This window comes from Gorilla gorilla, chromosome 2 (genome assembly GCF_029281585.2).
Source record: "Gorilla gorilla gorilla isolate KB3781 chromosome 2, NHGRI_mGorGor1-v2.1_pri, whole genome shotgun sequence".
In the NCBI taxonomy this organism is placed as follows: Eukaryota; Metazoa; Chordata; class Mammalia; order Primates; family Hominidae; genus Gorilla; species Gorilla gorilla.
Window position 1 is genome coordinate 47,695,399 of NC_086017.1, and position 11,055 is coordinate 47,706,453.

The 11,055-nt window shown below is 45.8% G+C and overlaps 1 protein-coding gene across 1 annotated transcript in view; it reads left to right on the plus strand.

Moving 5' to 3' along the window:
* ITGA9 (integrin subunit alpha 9) overlaps positions 1–11,055 on the plus strand; it is a 371,697-nt gene that overhangs the window by 340,734 nt on the left and 19,908 nt on the right. The window lies entirely within an intron of this gene.

Here is an 11,055-nt window from a genome sequence, read left to right on the forward strand (position 1 = left end):
CTGAAAGACCAGGTAACAGGAAGCTGGTTAGCAGTGAAGAGAACCATGGTAGACCTAGGCAGGGTCCATGCCAGGTAACACCACTGGGCGGTTACAAAGGAAAGCCATTGAAAGCTTCTGTTTGGAGCAGGGAATGGCATGATCCAATGTATGTTCTTTAAAAATCATAGGCCACTGTGTGGATGGTGGATTTTAGGGGCAAGGGTGGAAATAAGGAGCTGGTTAGAAGGCTGCGATTTTCACCTGGCAAGAGGTCAGGGTGGCAGAGGAGATAGAGCAAGTGGACAGTATGTCTATGTCAGTGAAGGTGCGGTGACCGGTGCCACTCACACGTAAGGAATGCTTATCCTGGAGGGCTGGGAGTGATCCAGTGTCATCTCGATGCAAAGCCCCTTGCACAGCATATCCACGGTGGCACTCTGCTAATAGTGGCTGTCATTGCATAAATAGATGGCCAAGGAGATGAACCACATGAAAAATGAGCCTCCTTCTCCCCAAATCCTCAAGTCCTGGTCAGTTTACTCTAAATCAAAGTTTCCAGTCATCATCATGAGTATGATCATCATCATTATTATTTTTAGGCAACAGAACCCATTTCTAAATTGAAATATGCTTTGGTTGACTCAGGGATGAGGTTCCTGGAACTCCCTCTTGGTGGCTTCCATACCCCCTCACTGGACCCGTGGGCTCTAAAGAAGCCACTGCTATGGAAAGTTGTATTCTCAGAAGGTTGCCCAGTCCATCAGAGGCTTTCACTAGATGCTAGTTATACCCTCAGTAACTATGAACAAGATGAAATTTTTACCCTCAAGACTTCCACAGCCCCAAACAGTTCAACACACATACACACACACACAAACGTGCACACACATCACACCCCTGCAGCACTGTATGCATACGTGCCCAGAGTATCTGTGCTGAAGAGGTCAAGACAGGCTTCACAGAAGGAGTGACCCCCGAACAAGTATCGAAGGAATTTCCCACGTGGACAAGGAAGATCAGGCATTCAAGATGAAGTCAGATGGTGTCTTGGGCTGGATTCTCAAGAAGCAGACCCTGAGATGAGGGCATCATGTAAGCAGTTTATTTAGGGAGATGCTCCTAATGAGACCCAGAAATAAATGGGACAGGATAGGAAAGAGGAGAAGGGAAGCAAGGGTGAGATTTCAGGGACCATCTTAGCCCCACCCTGATCTTGACCTCGGAGTTGGTCCTGCCTGGAAGCAGGGGAGCTGGGGTCTCACACTCCTGTATCTGCCAGTCATTGGTTGGGGCTGTTCCAGAGGTAGTAACCCCAAGCCACTTTACCCTCTAAAAGTGAGGCAGGCCTCTAGAAGTGAAGGCATGACAAACCTGGGGGCTGGGCAGGCCAAATCGAGAGGGGACCCAAAAGGATCTGGGCAGAGAACCGAGTCTTGGCCGCAGATGGAAATGTTCTGCACTCAGAGCTTGGGTGCTCTGCTCAGTGCGCGTGTCTGTGTCCCATTAAGATGAATGACCTCATTGTGTGAGGTGTGCTCGGATCTGCTGAATTCCTGTGAAGTGCTAGGCATGTGCTATGATTACCTCCTGTCACTCTGACATCACCCCTGTGAACTAGGCACTACAACTTCCATCTTCTGTTGAAACAGAGGCTCCGGGAGTGAAGGAGCCTGCCGGATGCCCCACAGCCGGTCAGTGGAAGAGGAATTTCTGGCCACAGCTCTGCCTGTTGACCAAGGGGTCAAAGTCTCCCTTGACCCCTTACCCCTCTGGCCTGTGCTGTCCTGTAGCCCAGAGCCCACACACAGAGCAGGTGGGAGGAATCGCATTCCTGGGTGGTAGACAGCTGACCCTCTGTCTTAGGAGTGACCCTTGGCTCTAATGGCCTCAGGAGCACATCATGCTCAGACTTATTTGGTGGTCAGTTGGCTTTGGAACTCTTCCCATTGTGTCCTGGTCCTTAACTAGATGCACAGATGTGCAGTCAAGGGGAGAATGAAGACTCCTCGGGATTCTCCATCGCTTGAGGTAAATGAGCTCCATCCCCTCTCTCTCTCAAGAGCAACGTGAGGATTATGGGGAGTAGTAGATAGTAAACCTCTCAGCATGGTGCCTGGTGCATAGTAAGTACTCTACAAATGTGGTCCATTACCAGTAACAGGAATTAGAAAGCCCAGCTCATTCCTCTGCAAACTCTGACAGAGCAAGGGATTTTGGAAACATGACACCTGGCAGGCATGGGGCATGTTTGACATCTCTGTTCATCACAGCACAGACTTACAGTGCCAGTCTTGCCAAATGTACAGTTTATTTTCTGTTCATTTATGTCATCTCCATAAGTCTCCCTGTTCCTCTGAACTGGCTTGCCTTCTAGGCTGAGTTCTGAGAGCCATCTGAGGCATGGTTCTGCTGAAAACATTTATTCCAGCCCCAACCACCCTGTCTCCCTCCTCCCTCCCCCACACCTGCACTGGCTATTAGATGGAATCAGAATCAGGTGGAAATGTCATCTCACTGTCGCAGATGTTATTCTCTTTCCATTTCTTATTTTATATAAATTCCTTCCTTCTATTGAGACAAGTGTGTGATGTTGACTGCAGAGAGCATCTTGCCCTTGTCATTGACCTTCAGCTGGCCTAGGTCTGGAGTTGAACCTCCTCTTGGATGGTATTGACCGAGCTGTCCCTCCGTCTCTGGAAGCCCTCCATCCAGCAGAAGCCTGGGTGAGATGTACTGCCATTGTGATCATATTCTCAGGCCTTGTGGAGACATGGGCATTGCCAGCTGTTACAGTAGGCATATTTGCATTGATCAGAACATAAAAGTTTCCAGAAACACAGAAGTGAATCAAATAGTGTGGTTTAGGTTCACCCACTGCCTCAGACTGGAAGCTGGCTTCTGGCCACTCCGTGACACCAGCTTGGCAACCTCAGGTACGTTAAATTCTACAGAAGAAGGCAGGGTGCCAGTGTCTGGACCTGTCTCAAAGGCCTGTTTGCCATCCTCAAAGGCCCCCTTGAGACAGATCCTCATACTCCTCATTTTCGTCTGTTTTGTTAGTCAGCGTCCAGTGTGTGAGCCCTCCAGCCAGGGTCCGCACCAGGCCATCAGCCATCCCTTCACTGGCCAGAGCTCCTGCCTTCCCCAGCTCAGCCTGCTACGACCCTCACAGCCACTCCCCCAAAACCAGCAGACTTCTCCTCCTCCTCAGTCAATCTTCTCCTTTCACACCACCTCCTTTCTTACTGAAAGCATGGATCTAACCTGGGGAAACCATTTCCCCCGCAGCCCTCTCACGGGGGCTTTTTCCTTGTACTCCCACATTCAGTTATCTCTTCTGACCTAGATTCATTTTGCAGTGTACTTTGCAAAATGCAAATCACATCACTGCCCTGCTCAAAATCCTCCAGTGGCTTCTCATTCCTCTTAAGGTAAAGCATGGAGATCTTACTGCAGCCTCCAGCTCCTGTCTCTCCAGCATATCATGAACATCTTCCTGCTGCTTCTTGTTCATCCTGTTGGCTCCAGTCCACTGGCCAATGGCAGTGTCTCACCCTTGCCAAGTTCACTCATGCCAAAGGGGGTTTGCACATCATGTTCCCTCTCCTTGGAATGATCTTCCCTCCCTTGTTTAGCTGGTAAACTTCTGCTTGTCCTTTCACCTTCAGCTCAAATGGCTCCTCAGGGAACTCTGTTCACTCCCATGCCTCTATCATGAGGATCTTTTATCATCATGAACTTCTCCTTTGTAGCACTTCCACAGTTATAATATTGCATTTATTTTTCTAATTGACTAGTAGTCTCTAGAAGCTGGAAGTTCTGTGAAAGCAAAGACTGCCTGTTTTATTCATCAGTGAATTTCCACAATGTCTAGCACATAGGAGATACTGCAGACACATTTGTTGGTTGGTTGGTTGGTTGGTTGGATGGATGGATGGATGGATGGATGGATGGATGGATGGATGGAACGACGGACAGACGGACGGACAGACAGAGTAGATGGACAGGTTGATTGACAGATGGATAGGTGGTGGATGGGCAGATAGACAGATGGATGGATGGCCAGGACTCCCCCAAAAGATATAACATTTGCAAATATATTTTTGAAGGAGAGAGAAAATAATCACACTCAGAGACTCCAGCTTCAAATCCCACATCTCTTTTGTTGCAAACTGAGTCGTGTTCATACTTCATCTGATTTTATAGCAGAAATGATGTTGAAGATATTAATTTGTATATTCATGAATCATATAATGAATCAGTGCCTTGGTTCAGGTGACAGGAATGCATGCATTCATGTCTTTATTGTATACAAATCAGTTTACTGGAGTCCGTAGACAGGAAGATTTATCATTACCTTAAAGAGTGAGAAGGACCTAGAACTGGGACTCTGAAGTATACAGCTGTGGTTTTAAAACTCTGTTTTGTTGGAGCCATGGGTTCCCTTGAGTTGGTTCAGGGCTGCTGAGGTCAGGTTAGGGAGGAACAGGGCTTAGAAAGAGGGGCTGGGTCAGGTGCAGTGGCTTACACCTGTTATCCCAGAACTTTGGGAGGCTGAGGCATGCAGATAACTTCAGCCCAGAAGTTCAAGACCAGCCTGGGCAACATGGCAAAATCCTATCTCTACAAATAATAATAATAAAAATTAGTTGGCTGTGGTGGTGTGTGCCTGTAGTCCCAGCTACTTGGGAGGCTGAGGTGGGAGAATCACTCGAGCCTACCTCAAGTGATTGAGGCTATAGTATAGGTTGAGGCTATAGTAAGCCAAGATTGTACCACTTCACTCCAGTCTAAGCAACAGAGTGAGACCCTGTCTCCAAAAAATAAAAACAAATGGGGGCTGAGTAGGCTGGGTTCTAGCTGCCCACCTAAGAAGCTCCATTGTATACATTGGGATGCTATAGGAGGTTGAAAATCACTATGTTTCCAAGAGCTCAAAGAATGATTAATTCTGCTGAAAACGGGAGTAAGGCAGGCTTCTTGGGAAAGCAGATATTGGAACAGAGTCTCTCCTTTAAAAAAATAAAATGGTTTTACTTGCCTTTAAAATGCTCAATTTAAAAAATAGTAAAAAGTAGAAAAGAGAAATAATATTCATAATATCAAAAAAACACCTGTTTACTTTAAAGGGTTCCTACTGTATTTCTGCAAAGCTGAAGTCTTCTATGTATTAGATAATCTTTTTATTTTTTATTTTTTATTTTATTTTTTTGAGACTCACTGTGTCGCTCAGGCTGGAGTGCAGTGGCACAATCTCAGGTCACTGCAGCCTTCACATCCTAGATTCAAGTGATTACAGGTGTGTGCCACCACACCCGGCTAATTTTTGTAGAGACGGGGTTTCGCCATGTTGGCCAGGCTGGCTTGAGCTCCTGGCCCCAAGTTGATCCACCCGCCTTGGTCTCCCAAAGTGCTGGAATTACAGGTGTGATCCACCATACCCAACCTATTTATTTTATTTTATTTTATTTTATTCTGGACGGGGTCTTGCTCTGTCACCCAGGCTGGAGCGCAGTGGCACAGTTACAACTCACTTCAGCCTCGATATCCCATGCTCAAATGATCCTCCTGCCTCAGCTTCCCAAATAGCTGGGACGACAGTTGCATGCCACCATGCCCAGCTAATTTCTGTGTTTTTGTAGAGACAAGGTCTCACTATGTTACCCAGGCTCATCTTGAACTCCTAGGCTCAAGCAACCCTCCCACCCTGGCCTCCCAGAGTGCTGGGATTATAGGCATGAGCCAGCATCTTCTGATTTTTTAACTTAGCATAATAAACATCATTTTCCCACATTATTACTATGTTTTCAAAAGTATCTAAAATTTGGAAATCAGGCAAAAAGATGATTACATGTCCTTTCAGTGTCATACTGGAGCATCCCCTCGCCCCTTTCTACTCAAAGTGTGGTCCACAGACCAGCAGCATCAGCATCATGGGGGAGATTATTTGAAATCTAGGCTCTCAGGCCCCATTCTAGACTCTAATTCAGAATCTGCATTTTAATAGAGTTCCTCATGTGATTCTTATACACAGTAAAATTTGAGAAGCACTGGTGGAGGGCCCAAATTCTGTAAAGTTACCTATTAACTTACGGAAGGCTGATAAGTTATAAATGACTCTTGCCAGTAAAGATAAAAGTGATTTCTGTTTGACTGAAAATATCCCAAAGGTTAGAATTTATTGCCTTGTAGGGTATTAGCCAGTTTTGTATTTGATTTAGTAATCTGATTTCAGTAATTTTTTTCCTGTGGCTACACATTTTTTTCTGGTCTTTTTAAAACTAGCTTTGCCACCCTGCTGACTTCCTCAATAATAAATTAAATAAATCTTCGCCACGTATTCACTATATATTTGTATGAGAATCATGTTTTTAACTTTTTGAAAATTATGCTTTGACAACCAGCTTTACTGTCATCATTTTTAATAGTTCTGTGGTATTCTATTTTGTGATTGACCATAGTTTACTTATCTATTGCCCTAATGTTAGACACTTAGGATATTGCTAATTTAGTACCAATATAAATAATTCTGCAGTGAACATCTTCGAGCATAAAACTTTTTCCGTATGTTATATTTCTTTCCTTTGAGTAAGTTTTCAAGTACTGAATTAATGGATCGAAGGGTATGAACATTTTTATTTTATTTTTTAATTTTTTATTTTTTTAAGACAGAGTCTTGCTCTTTCACCCAGGCTGGAATGCAGTGGTGCCACCTTGACTCACTGCAGCCTCCACCTCCCAGGCTCAAGTGATTCTCCTGCCTCAGCCTCCCAAGTAGCTGGGACTACAGACATACACCATCACGCCTGGCTGATTTTTGTATTTTTAGTAGACACGAGGTTTCACCATGTTGGCCAGACTGGTCAAGTATGAACATTTTCAGATGAGCAATAATGAGCTTGTTAAATGGACAAGGATGGAAGGGCATTCCAGGAGGCAAGAGCAGCCTGCAGAGAGGCTGGGGACCACCGGTCTCACAGAGGAGAGGCCTCTAACTGGCTAGAATGTAAATATGTGTCCTGGGAGCAGCTGGAAAGGCAGGAAGGAGACCAGAGTATGAAGGCCCTGGTGTCCTGAATTAGATGCTCAGCCTAAAGGAAAGTCATGGATACTGTAAACCGAGAAGTGACATGATGAGACCTGTGCCTTAGAAAAACAACTCTATCAACAAGGAGGCCTTTCCAAGCCTCCTGAAAATAGTGCTGGTGAGAGAAGACGAGATGTGAGCCAGGAAGTACCTGGGATGGAAACAAGAGGATGGAGAGAAAAGTTGTTTAGAAAGGTGTAGGGGCTTAACCAGGATCACTCATTTCATTGGTGGTGATGACGGGACCTGATCATCAGTGCTTCTTGCCTCTCCATGTCATCCATGCTGCTGTTCCTTCCTTGGAGTTTTGTTTTTTAATCTAAGATATGACTTCTTAGAGCTACAGGACACTCAGCTCATCACTCACAGATGAGTTTGAGAGTTGTGATGTGAGAGAACAGGCTCTGCCAAAGCATGGAGCACGCATCCAAGGGGATGAACAGCATCCCTAAAAATAATAAGAGATGAAGCCCACATTCCGGGGAAGTGACAGGGCATTCTTGTGGAACTTGCCAGACTAAACTGTAGCTGCTACTTTAACCTCTGTGTCCACAAAACCAGACCTCCAACGTGGCTTTGCTGGTATGCAGATTTCAGTGTCCCTAAGAAGCCATCTGGGTTAGCACAGGGGGCTGGGCTTTACAGCTAACCCCGCTGAGCTCAGTGTCTCAGTCTGATTCATAGTCAACAATAAGGTTTAGCAGACTTTTCTCACACCCAGGTGCTTTCACAGAACTGCCACATTTCCCTATCAGACCCCCGTTTCACAGAGGAAGAGAAAGTTGGTTGCCTACGGTTGCACCAGGACCAGATTAAAGCCAGCGCTCCTCCCTCTCCATCTTTCCTAACAGTTCCTCGCAGTTCATCTGTACAAGACACCATGAGAGATTCCAAATGCAGGAAGTGATTTGATCCACAGCTTTTTAAGGGCAGGAACCCAAAGACATGAGTCTGTCTGCCTTTAAAGATGAGAGCTGCTCATTTGAACTAGATAGAAAATAGTGGATTTAGGATGACAGACTTCAGAGCCCACTCTGTCCTACCACCTCCTACCAGTAAATGTTCTTCCCTGAGAATTGCCTATTGTCTGAAAATTGCTCTTTTTAATAACCCCAAGCTGGAAATAATCTCCATGCCTATCAATAATAGCATGAATAAATAAATAGTGGTATGTCCACACAGAGGAATACTGTACAGCAGTGAGAGTGGACATGCCACAGCCTAGAGCAATTTCCCAAACATAACAGTGAGAGAAAGAAACCAGATACATGCCTGTAATCCCAGCACTTTGGGAGGCTGAAGCAGGTGGATCACCTGAGGCCAGGAGTTCGAGGCCAGGAGTTTGAGACCAGCCAGGCCAACATGGTGAAAACCTGTCTCTATGAAAAATACAAAAATCAGCCGAGTGTGGTGGCATGCGCCTGTAATCCCAGCTTCTTGGGAGGCTCAGACAGGAGAATTGCTTGAACCCAGGAGGCAGAGGTTGCAGTGAGTTGAGATTGCACCACCGCACTGCAGCCTGAGCAATGGAGCAAGACTCCGTCTCAAAAAAAGAAAGAAAAGAAAAGAGAAAAGAAACAAAACCAGGTACTGTAGTTCATACAGCATCATTCCATTTATAGCAAGGACCCAAAAAAGCAGGTGATGCTAATCCAAGCTGTTAGACATCCTTGGTGGGGGTGGGGACTGGAAGGAAGGGGGAAGGGAGCTTCTAGGGAGCCGGTCACCTTCTGTTTCTTGATCTGAGTGCTGGTTAAACACATGCATTTAGCATTTGATATGTGAAAATTCAGCGAGCTGTACACTTAGGATACCTATACTTTTCTCTATGTATATTCGACTTCAATAAGTAATTTTTAAAAAGTAAAAAGAGCTGGGAGTGGTGGCTCATGCCTGTAATGCCAGCACTTTGGGAGCTGAGGCACAAGAATTGCTTGAACCCAGGATGCAGAGGTTGCAGTGAGCTGAGATTGCACTACTCTCCAGCCTGGGTGACAGAGAGAAACTCTGTCTCAAAAAATAAAAACTAAAAAGTAGCCAGCCATGCACAACCTCAAAAAAAACTCCCTACAATGATGCTAACAGGAACACTCCATTTGTCAAGGGCGGACTCTGTGCCAGATGCTATGCTGGGGACTCTGTGTGCATTACCCCTTTTCAATTTCTGGGAAGGCACTGTTCTGCTCCTGTCTTGCGGATGAGAAAACTGAGGCTCAGAAACTGTGGCGGCCTGTGTGTCCATTTGCCTCATCCCCTGGCACACGCGCACACTCTCCTACCCCAGCTGCAGGAATGGAAGCAATGAAGTAGAGGTGGTCTCATTTTCTTTCCTTATCACCAGGGAAGAGCCAGTAAGTAATTCATTCAGTTGACAGGTAGCCTATAAAGAAGGCCACTGTCAACCAGGCACTGCAGTGTGGTGATGACAAGCTCAGATTTGGGGGTTTGGAGTTGGCTAAGAGCTGGGTTCAAATCGTGACTGTGCATTTGAACTACACAATCCAGAGCAAATATCCTCTCTGGACCTCCATGTTCCCCTCTGTAAAATGGGTGTGGAAGACCTCATAGGGCTGTTGTATGACTTAGACAAGAGATTGCAAAAAAAGCATAGAACTGACACAGACAATATTCAATAAGTGTTAGAGAGGGATGGAAGCCAGGCCCTAAAAAGGTTAAATAAGCAGTGCTAGGCATTATCACATCAATATCGTGTCCAGTCACTGCTTGGGCTTGAGCAAGGGGCTGGACCAGTGGGCTTCAGCGATCAGTGAGGCTTCTTGACAGAGGATTGAACTAGGTTTAGAAAAGACTTTCCCAAAGGGGAATGGACATTCCAAAGAGATGGCAAAGCTTGGAGAAAGACCTGTGGTTGGCCAGCCTGTCTGGAGCCAAAGGAGAGAATGACTGCCCAGAGCTGTGATTTTTTTGTCTTTTGCAGTGAGGAGCTTAAATGGGACAGTGGTGTATTGGGGAGGGTTATTTGGTAGCAGAAGACGCAATAGATGCTTTGAATTCTGCAAAACCAAACTCCCCTGTGACCAGTGGGGATCAAGCAGAGCCGAAGGGGACAATCAGAAGTGAGCACTGATACATGTTTAACAATCAGTTCTCTGGCAGGAGGGTAGGGGTGCCCTGATTTGTTTGCCAAATACTCCCACCATAGCCCATTTCAAACTGCCATTGCAATGTCACTAGGTACAGAGTTAGGAAGAGATGCACAGTTGCCTCTCATGAGCTGATATGAGCCAGTTTCACATACCACTGGGTTTCAGGAAAAGTTGGGAAAACTTGCCTCATTGGAACATGGGCTCCAATTGCTATGGCTCCCATGGGAAACCACAGTACAGCCTCTCGAATGAGTTTCTCCAATGTGCTAGGCCCTACCATGAGACCCAAGACAGACTGTGTCCTAACTCTAGTGGGGTCCACAGTCTACTGCGGAAACTGGCATTAATCAAATAATTCCTCTAAGTGACACATTGAGCTGAACACTTGGAAAGAAGAGCTGCCTTACATGCAGAGCACTCCCGTGTTCTTTGTTTCAAAGCTGAAACAAAAGGTACATTGTCGTTATCTGTTCTGAATCAAGAACATAGTGTGTCCTCTAAGTTTTTCAGTACACTTTTGTTCACTTCATGATATTTAAATCAGGGTTGTTGTCATTACAACCCTTTCAAGACCTAGGGCTTGGATTTCAAGTGCCTTTTCAGGTGCCAGTGAAAAATCCATCAGTTTGCAACCAGAAAATCGTTCAGCGGAGCTTATGTATTTATTTATTAGTAACAACAGTCTGGATACTTCTCTGTAGTTCTCTCCAAATGTCAAGCCCAGGCTGGGCTCCATCATGCTCTGCGCACTTCTGTTTAGGAAACGTTTTCAGCTGGCACTGTGGCTCATGCCTGTAATCCCAAAACTTTGGGAGGCCGAGGTGGGTGGATCACCTGAGGTCAGGAGTTCGAGACCAGCCTAGCCAACATGGTGAAACC